We start from the raw sequence: 10,898 nt of genomic DNA, 5'->3' as shown, positions 1-10,898 counted from the left end.
AGGAGCCTGCAGGACGGAACAGTGCTGGAAGGCAGTGCACACATGCACATCCACCCTAATACATTTATAAATTCAATGCATGCATAGTCATTATTGAACAGGTGAAATTAGATTTATTGAAACTCTCTGTTGTAAGCACTGACAAATGTTATAACCCTGCCAGAGTGATTTAAAAAGAGAGTAAATGTAAAAAGGAGCTTAAAACCTTTGAACAATAGCAACATTACATCAAGAGTATGAATGTCAAAATCCAAGCCAAGTCACCAGAATTAAATGTGGGCATCATACGTTTCATCATCGTTACATTTGTACATTTCATATGTATCATATCAATGTTTCTAAAGAAATGCAGTTCAGATTACATGCGTATGAGTATATGAGTTTCTCATCAGGAGGAGGAGGGGTTGGTGGATGTTGTGACGCCCAGGCGAAATGGCTGCCAAGTGATAGACCACTGTTTGAGACCAACAAACAACAAAACCAGGTTTTTGTTTTTTTTTTAACAAGAGCCTAAGACTTTTCCAGCTGTGTTTGTGGCAACCAAACCGGGTATCCTAAGCCAAAACGTGACCTAACCCTAACCAAAAGGGTTTTGTGCCTAAACCTAACCAAATGTTTGCCACAACATTGTCACAACATAAAACTGAAAATTGAAACGTATATCCGCTAAATATGAAACATACAAATGTAAAGTATCAGTGGTTTCCAGAAACATACAATCCCAATATTTCCTCTGGTGGTCTGGTTGCAATATCAGAACGTCATGCAATTAAATGAATATTCCAGTAATCCACATGTTCAGTATTTACAAAATAGTGATGCAAATTTAGAAGAACATAAAATAGAAGAAAGTACATTAAAGATTGCTATAAAAGTAACAAATATGCTGCTGATTATTTGAAATATTATTGTATAATATTTGCTATAGTTTGAATATGATTTTGATTAAATGGAGAGGGTGACAGTGTGCAGCTTTAAGTTGATAAGGGATCAAGCTGCTTTCAGCTGGTCGGTTTAAGAGGAGCAGGTGGCTCTGATGGTTTGGACACTGATTGTAGGCATGCATGCATGCATGTGTTCTGTACTGAATCTCTTCTCCATGTTTCATAAGTGTCCTCCGGTGAGTTGATGAAGCAGAGTAACTGGAGTTCTGTCTGTCATCATATTTAGGAGTTCGTCTCAGATTACATCATCGTAATATTCAAGATTATGGATTGGATTTCATTGACCTCAATTTACAAAGTGGAGGTGTCTGCATGTGTGAGTTTAAGATATGTGTTACTGCTCCCTGTGTTGAAAGTCATGTGGTGATGCACAGTGGCAGGCTGTTCAAACTGACATGTGGCAAGTCAGAGAAGTGAAAATGTAAATTCTGGTGTGTTGTTATTCATATGAAATGTGTGAGCATTTGTGAGTGCACAGCTGTCTCAGCCTGTTGTGAGTCTGTGTCATCTGCTTTTCTCAGAAGTTTTAGTTTCATATACTTTTCATATGCTGTGATATTTATGTTTTTCTTTCTTTCAATAATCACTATTTAAACAGAGATAAAAACAGCAGTGAACAGATCTCTAAATGTTGAGTCAGTGTATTTTCTTTGGGCTTTCTCCAGTCGACTCAGTGGTCAGATTGAAGAGGTTTAAGCTATGATTAGTCAGTCCATAGTATGTTCAGCTGATATTCCAACAGTGTTTCCATTGTGAAGTTTGAAGAGGAGCTTTGCTAAAGAAACATGTTGCCTGTTAACTCCAGCTCGTTATAGACAGTATTGTGCACATGACACTGAAACAGGAAGATTTTCCTTTTTAAATCTTTACACATTTTGATGCTAACCTTTCAGTTTCTTTTAGCAATGACTGCGGATTTCTTCTGTTATTATGCAGCTGTTGCTCAGAGGGAGCTTTGTCTCTTCCAGTTCTCAGTGTGGTTGAACAGTTGTACAGTGTTTTGTTCTCTGTGTACAAAACAAACCCTTTATGCAAAATTACAACTATTTGTAACTTTTGAACAGCAATGATTATCATTTTAAATATCCTTCCTGACGTGTTTTGGGTTAGTATCACTTTTTATCCAATGCAAAAGGCCATTAGTCAAGCCTGTGCTCACAGAAAGTTCTACCCTACTAATCAAACACTGTTAATCGTGAAACCTTGAGTCCAGCTCTGTACTGTATGAGTGCCAGCATCATTACCCCATACTGGTAATGTGATAGACCTGAGTAATCTACCCGCAGACAGATATTAAATCAAATGCACATCATGTGACAAAGTGGAAATAGCGGGGTGGAGCTGAGAGACACTGTGACGCAGACATCAGTTTCACATAAGATGCAGGTTTCCCCAAAACACAACAGAGAAGAGAAGTCAGATGTTTATTATACAGATTTCATGACAGCCTTTAATAACACTTCTACTTTTTTTTTTAACAAATATTTCTTGGAATTTAAAAGAAAATCAATTGGCCACTCAACCAACCCACAACCTTAGCACAACTAAATAAGAAAAATGAATAACAATAATACATAGTGGTAAAATATAGACAGACAAGCTCGTCAGTGCAAAAGTCAATCTATAAATAATTTTGGGGAGAATGCTGTCTGGTGAATAACCACAAAACTAGAGCGATGCTCATAAAAATGCATCAATAATTATAATTCAATAATACAGTAGCCTATTTAATATCATGAAATTCTGCTTAATCAGTACTTATATTTTTTGTTCTTTGACTATATTTTGATGCTTATTCATTCTGTTCTTTTGAACGCAGGACTTTTGGAATAAAGTATGTCTATACTGTTGTATTACTATTTTTACTAAAGTAAAAGATCTAAATACTTCTTCCACCACTCTCTTTTGGTGGCTCCCTCCTCTCTTTCATTTTCATGCTATATTCTTTCCCTGCTGTATGAGACACGCCATCTGAGTAGCGAATTGAAGGTGACATTTTTGTAACCTGCTGGTAAATAGTACATTTTACAAATCGAGCAACTAATTTAACCGTTATTAAGTTATTAAGTTAGCCCGAAACATGTCTTTGGACTGCTGCTTCACTATAGTAACGTTACTGTTACCTGTCTGAGGACCCTGAGGATTACCCTTGTTAACGTTGACATCACTGGCACTGCCGTTTGCGCTAGTCCTTTTTGGGTTCCAGTGTTTTTTTTCTGTGCGTAAATCTACATTTCAACCAGCGATCCATCATGCTTGTTTGCCTTCAAGTTAACATAATTGAAATCTGTCTGTGTATGCTACCGAAAGATGCTGCAACCGTAGGGGGGGCTCGTAGCCTTGTAGCGAGAGGTACAGAGAGTGCACCATGCGTGTTGTCCAGGGGTTGGAAGTCAGTCCATCTGGCGAGTCCGCCCACGGGCCGTATTCCACAACAAGCAAACACTGGCATTATTAGACATCCCTGTATATGTGTGCAGGAATTTCCAGCATTGTAAGTGTTACATTTGTGGGTATCCATGAAATTATGCACAATACCCTTAATCCTGAACTGAACTTCAGGCCCCAGTACTCTCTGTCTACAACTGAGCCATTATTTGAAAATCTGTTTTTTACATGCTATGCTGATGATCATCAACTCTATCTACCAAATGACCACTGCCAGTTTCTAAACTTGTCAATGTGCCTATTTCAAGTCTAATGATGGATATCCCTCAACTCTACTTAAAATATGTGATAAACTTGCTAGATCAATAGCTGTTGTGTTCACGAGTGTAGGAATTTAGAGAGTCTCAGCTCCTTTGGTCCGAATCAACACTCTGCTCAGCTCCAGTTTCACAGTTGTAGCCCGACCATCCGCAGACATGACTTTCTAAATTTACCTTTCTCCATGTTGCAGCATGTTGCTCACCCACTGTGAACACAGTTGCATATGAATGAAACATACATACCCAAGCATTACCGTAATAATCAGTCACAGAGTGTACCCAAAATAATATAAGCAATCACATGCACATAACTTGTAGATAGTTATCACTAATTAACACTATAAAGTAAAAGATATGTCAGGTAGACACAGATTTAAGCTTTGTCCTGAAAACATTTGTACATTTTATGTGTGACATCAGTAGCTGTGTACTACTATCAAGGACACTGCAGCCTAAATTTGTGTATTGAGTTTATATCACATATAATAGAACAGTTTTAGACTTGACTACATCCTTTTCCACAAACTCCCATCAATAAAACTCAAAGGTCACGCTGACCGAAGTATGAAATGTGCTGTGTGTCTTCTGCCCATTCAGACCAGTTTGTTCTGTAGTTGGTTTGCCACCGTGGAACAAATCCAGTATCCCAGTTTAGACTGTCATTGTATCCCTCAGCACTCCCCACACCCATACCACCCACCAGAAGCCCCTGTACCCTGCAGCTGCCCCGCGGAAACAGGCACTAAGGACAGTTATGTAACCAGGAACACTGTGAATCATTTATAATGATTCCATCTCTCATGAACAGAGTGTGCAAAAGATCAGATAGTTGTACACATTTATGGACTAAGTGCATAGTAAATGATATGATATGGGAAAGAATACATTTTCTAAGTCTTTGTTTTCCGATGTCTGTGTGAAGAAATGTTAGAAAAGGTATTCTGATCCTTATGAGGCTGCAGGATTAGGGAGGAAATGGTTTGCACAGGCCAACCTGAGTTGCATAAGAGATTGTAGAGTTGGTGTAGTTTGTGTATTTGCAAATGTGTGCATGCATCTATACATGCATACAGGTAGTGGAAACGTGCATGCAAAATATTGCCTTGCATCAAATATGACCTCTGTGAAGCTGATATTGTTCAATTTTTGTTGAAAAGTGTTGATTAAACTTTTTGTGTTTTGGGGGGGTGTTTGCTTTTAATGTCTGCCATCTGTAGTTATATGTATAGTTGATTAAAGTAATATATATGTAGTATGTTTCTGTGAATGGGTTTCAATGCATTGTGGGTGCGTGAGGAAGCACACATACATACACAATGTCATGATATACAACACATTTATGTAGTTTTGAGGCATTCATTGCACATATTTTAAAAAACTGGTTTGAGCTGGCATGGCGCCTGACTGCAAATTCTTATTCACAGCAGAGGCCTTAGGGAGCAGTTGAGGGTTACATGCATTCACACATTCACACATGGGTGTTGCCAGGAACAACTGGCAGTCTTGGCCACTGACAGCTTCCACTGACGCACATTTGGGATGTTTCTATCTACATTAAACAGCATCTTATAGCTCCATAATTTGTCTTTGTGGTTCCTGTACTGAGAGAAGTGGGTGAAAGAAAACAGAAAACTGTTTTGATGTTAAACAAGAGAACAAGACAAGAAATTCATTAGTTTAAAACATGAGCTAATCACCTCTTCACCCTACATATAAATAAATAACTCAGAGAGAAGGGGTTCTCCTATGAAAAAGATCACTGATCTCAGGAAGCTGCAGTGGCCCTCACGCCTTCTTTGGATTCCTCAGACTTGACCTGGACTAACTGTTTAAGACATACAAGTCCTGAGCCAGAGCAGAAAAAAAATCATGTTAACAGTTGGAGGAGCACTACAAATAGACCCAGGCATTTGTAAGATGACTCTGTCAACATGTGCATGTAAAGATGGTCACATGGTGAAAAGTGCTGTGGAATGAGGGGGGCTGAATGAAAGGTGTGACAATGTTTTGGCCAATGAGATGTGAGACTTTATGTTTTGGTTGTACACACAGCATTGTATACACATTGAACTTTCTCCTATTTATCTTTGCTTTACTGCAACTTTATCTCCTACAAAATGTGTTATACTGTGTAATGCTGACCAGCTTTACTGAATATGTTATGCACAAAACATGATTGCTGTCTGGGCTGTTCGGGTGGATGGATGTACAATGCACCTGTAGGCCAGTGTTCACAACCTGTGTTTAATGTGGAGTTAGATTTAAGTTACTAAAACATTTTGGTTAAGATGAGGGAAGGACTGTGATCTTGTTTAAAAAGACATAAACCCCCGCCCCCACCCCCGCCCCCGCCCCCACCATGTTAGTGGATGGCATATGTGCCAATCTATAAACTCTATGTATGCATCAATTATTTTCTTCCAAAAGATGGTTCCTGTCGTTTTAGGTTATTCTTATTACACTGATGTGCATTCAAGTGTTTGTTTTTCTGATAGGTTTGGTTTGAATTAGTTATTTGTGGCTATAAAAAGGGAATTTTACAACATAACTGACAGCTGTGTGTATCAGTCAAAGTGCTCACATTCAATGGCGCTACTTGTGACAGTTTGGATGCATGTGTGGGCAAGAACTTGATACCACAGAGATTACTACTGCACAGACTCTGTCTCCAAATGACGTCACCAGTGCAAGATGGCAGCTGCGGTATCCAGGATATACATGCTTCAGTTTTGTAAAGCGGGAGTAAGTGGAGATGAGTCGTCCATTATATATACAGTCTATGGACACTACTGGTGTAAGACACCTTGGCTGTGGTTACAAAAGTCTTTTTTGCTAAGGAAGGTTCCTTACTGAGTAAAATAAACCAGAAGTATCTAAGTGGCAGCCATGATAAGAGCTGTTCAGATTCTCTAAGTGCTTCAGTGCTTCCTTTCCAATCTCCTTTAGCCTAGGGTACACTGGACCATCCTTTACCAAAGAGAAGAAGATAATGCCATCCCATAGTTCCTTGCAGCAGCAACATTTAACACAACATACCATTTGGCCGTTCACGAAAACAAACAGTATGTCCATGTCTCAAAATATGAATACTTGATAATGACATAATAATATTTTTCAATGGGTTGTCCATGTTTATGAAGCATGCATAAAACAACATGATAAGAATGCAAGGAGCAAAGTATCTAAGATTCTCTTTTAGTAGTCCATCTTCAGAACATTTTTGTTTCTAGGACTGTACCAAGCTCAGAATTATACCGGTCGAATAAGATTTGGCTGTTTGATACAAATATTCTACGATTATTTTTTTTGGTTTGATTTTTTATCATGCTTTGGTTGCAGTGTTTAGTTGTTTATGTTGGCAGTAAACAGCGCCACCCCAAATACCCTCCCCAAAGAACGTAATCTGCGTGGTATAACTTATTTTTACATAATGCATTTCCTAATACAAATTATGTTTATATATGACTTATTTACAGGTCAACAAAAATGAAATGTAGTGCTGCACAACACAAACAAAAGATCAAACAACCTGCTTTTACTCTTTACTGCAGAGAACATAATGACCGGTTTTGGAAAACATTTGAGAAAATCTTGAACATGTCAGACCTCACTTTCAAAAAGATGATCATGAAAAGATGACAGAGCAGTGTGTAGCTTCTATCTGAATATCTGCTCGGATTTGCTTTGGCACTCCACTCTATTGTGAAAGTTTGACAGTGTTTCAAGTCAGATAAAGGCTTTTGTTGAATAGTCACTATTTGAAAAAAACTCAATAAAAGTAACAGAGATACGGCTAACAGATTCAAAACTTGCACAAAACCTGCTGAAAAATTAGCAGGTTTTGTGGTGATGCTTCAAGGTCTGTCTGACAGCACGGGTATAATTGTAACCTTTCACATGCAGAGTGATCAGTAAGATGATATCATGAGCAAGGGACAATGGGTACACACTGCTGGGATTTATTTATAGGGTAAGTTACATTAGAAAGATGACAGATTTATCACAGAGTGCACAGCTCAAAGTGTTCTCATTGTGGTGAAATAAAGAAAGAATCATACCATTGATTATTCATCCATCTGCACAGAGCAACATTACACTGTGTTGCTAATTAAACTGGATTATGTTACTAAAATATCTTAAATTGGGATAATAGTTTTGTATTTTTGTGATTTGGTGAAGATGACAGTGGTGAGCTTACATTGCAACATGAGCTACGTGTGAGGGATTGGAGGGGGTGTAGCAATTTGCCTGGGGTGAACCGTTGATTTCTATCTTTAGTGCCGCCTCACCAGGTCCTCCCATCTCCGATACCAGCTCCCACGATTGAATTGCATTGACTCAGCTGTCTGTCCGTCTGTCCCCCCTTCCATCCCTCTGTCCATTCATCTGCTCATTGACCTTCACTTGACCAGACTGACAAAAACTTACATTTCTTCACCAAAGCAGCAGAAAGACAGTTGGGATTTAATCCATGACTAGCAGTGGAGAGCATACACCTTTACTGGGGATTTGACCTCTCACATACAGTATTTATGACTTTGTGTCTCATGCCTTCTCTGCTGTCACAAGTGAAAGGGCCCACCAAAATTCTTGCAGGGCTCGAGAAAAATCATGCATGGCTTTCTACAGGAAGCTCTTAGGAAATGTTGCAAAGGTTACTTAAATCATGTCACATAAATCAGGTCAGTTTTAAACTGCCTTATCTAACATGTGATACCAGACATATGCCTGTGTGTGTCATTCATTTTATAAGTCATTCGTTTCTAATTTTACTTCAATAGGATGTTGGAAAATCACGTGGATCACAAGTGTCTATGTGCATATATCCATGCAGTAATGTTCACCATGCACACCTGTGTTCTTTTTGTTAATGCACGTCTGTGTGCATGTAAGTATATTTACACACACACACACACACACACACACACACATATATCTGACTACATAGCGTTCTGTCATTTCTTTCTGCTGTCGGCTGGCTGTTGGGTGTCAGCGGCAGCGGTGTTGTATTGCCAGTGTGAAGTCCCATTGCCTGTCTTACCGCAACATAAATCTCATTTTCTGTACAGCTTGTAATGCAGCTCTCTCTCTGTCACACACACACACACACACACACACACACACACCACATTAATGAGACAGCTGACCATCATGATTGAATATATCACACTGTTTCATTTTGTTGTCACCTCACGGTTGCAGAGCTGCAGCGTCCCTCTCTGAGGGCACCTGTGTATCACTGCCTATCATTACAGTGTCTATAACTAAATTATAACAAACTGTGCATCCTTAATTTATCTTCATCTTTGTTTCAGCTCACACACAATCCATCAAAAGATCAGATTCTTGATTCTTGAGTGAAGGGTCAGCCACCGAGATTGACAGAAACTATATCTTTTCAATTTATTTGTGTGTGTGTGTGTGTGTGTGTGTGTGTGTGTCCGTCCACTGGAAAAAGGTACCTTTAGCTGATACAGCAAGGCATTACTTTATCACAGAAAAAATCAGTCAGTGATCCAAAACAACAAATTCCAGGGGATAAACCATTGTAATAACTTTGATAAATAAGTGAAGAAATTTGCATAAAATGAAAAAAGAAAAGAATGTAAAGTATGAGTTTACATTAAATCAGGTCAACAGTTTATGAGTCAATAATACTTTTCTTAAGAACAAAGCCTTAACAGCTATTATAAAGGTCGGTGGAGTTTATGAGGAGATTTAGAGGGCTAAACTGCATTAGCAAGGCTTAGCTTTTCATTCAGGAGATTCTTACATTAAAGCAAATTTTGTCCCTTCTGGTCTTCAGTCTAGACAGACTACGAAACACTGCGTATTCCAGTGTTTTCAACAGCAGAAAATAGTTAATATTTAGCAAATGAGAAAATGCACATCAAGACCTAATAAAGCAAGAAAATTGAATATATAACTAACTGGGAGGCTAAATTGTTGAGATAAGTGGTTCAGTCCAATTCAACAACAGTAGTTGTGAAGGATATGAAGGGAATATAAATATTTTCACTACAGCAGATGAACAAATCGTGTTTTCTATTTTCTGCACAGAGGTCAGAGGTTGAGAACAGAATGAACTCCAAAATATGTGGTGGTCCTGAATAGTTTGACACTCTTGAGGAGTCCAGTTCCCAGTGGACACACACAGGAACAAGAGTTAACACTAATACCACAAGGAATTTTATTTAAAATGTGTCCTCAGGCAAATGTTTCTTCTCTTTAGTGTTCATGCGGACACAGAACCACTTCTTTCATTATATTTTTATGTACTGTAGTTCTTAACCTGTGTTAATTTAATCCTAAATCTTTCTTAAAGGGATATTTTAAACAATTTTCAACCAGCTTTGTATCATAACAATGTGGGTAGTATGTGTAAATGAACTGTGGCAAACTTCCCTCCATCTTAGCACCCAGATCTCACTGCACACCTCTCAGCTCAGATCCACAGGATGAATCGAAACCCTGGCTCTAGCACTGTAGCTGGAACCACAGATCATATTTCCGCAAGAGTAAAGAAGTGGATCGAGAGACTGATTGTTGATCAGTATGTGCTAGATTCAGAAAATCTATAATATGTTGAAAGATGTTTCTCAGTAACTGGTTGTAAGTTGCTGAGAAAGGTAGCTACAAAGTGCTCTCTTCTCATTTTTTTCTGCACCTTTCATAAATCATCTGCTAGTGTCACGTTCAAGCTGCTTTGATTTGGGGAGTAACATTTTCAAACTTCTCCCGAACCTACTAATCTGTCTCCGTGACACTGATCCCAGTCCTTGTGACCCCTGTAGGTGAATATGTGGTCAGCAGGTACTGGAGGGCTGTTTGTAGGAAGCACAGTGGCCTGGAGGAGTTCCCCCGGGGACCGGTGACCTTATATGGCCGACTTACCACAGTCAGTTGCTGGTGCTTCTCTGCCTACCTGACAGCTGACCCGTCCATCAACCCGCTCATATAACTGTCACACACATACACACACATACACTTACACACACAAACACACTCTCTCCTGATAGTTCCTGTTTGTTGGGCTGTCTCCCTCTCTGTGAATTTTTATTTCATATAATTTAAAAGTGGATTTAAATTTTTGTGATGCTCCATCCTAGTAACCTCCCTGAATATGTTTTTAAGAATATGGAAAGTCTAGTTTAAGTATCACTTTTGCGGTCATTAGCATGAGCAGCATGGTTAAGTCGTATAACCGAATAGATAAAGGAGAGAGCGCCATCTATAGAAACTCAAA

Source organism: Epinephelus lanceolatus, chromosome 4 (genome assembly GCF_041903045.1).
Source record: "Epinephelus lanceolatus isolate andai-2023 chromosome 4, ASM4190304v1, whole genome shotgun sequence".
NCBI lineage: Eukaryota > Metazoa > Chordata > Actinopteri > Perciformes > Serranidae > Epinephelus > Epinephelus lanceolatus.
This window is presented reverse-complemented; position numbering follows the sequence as displayed.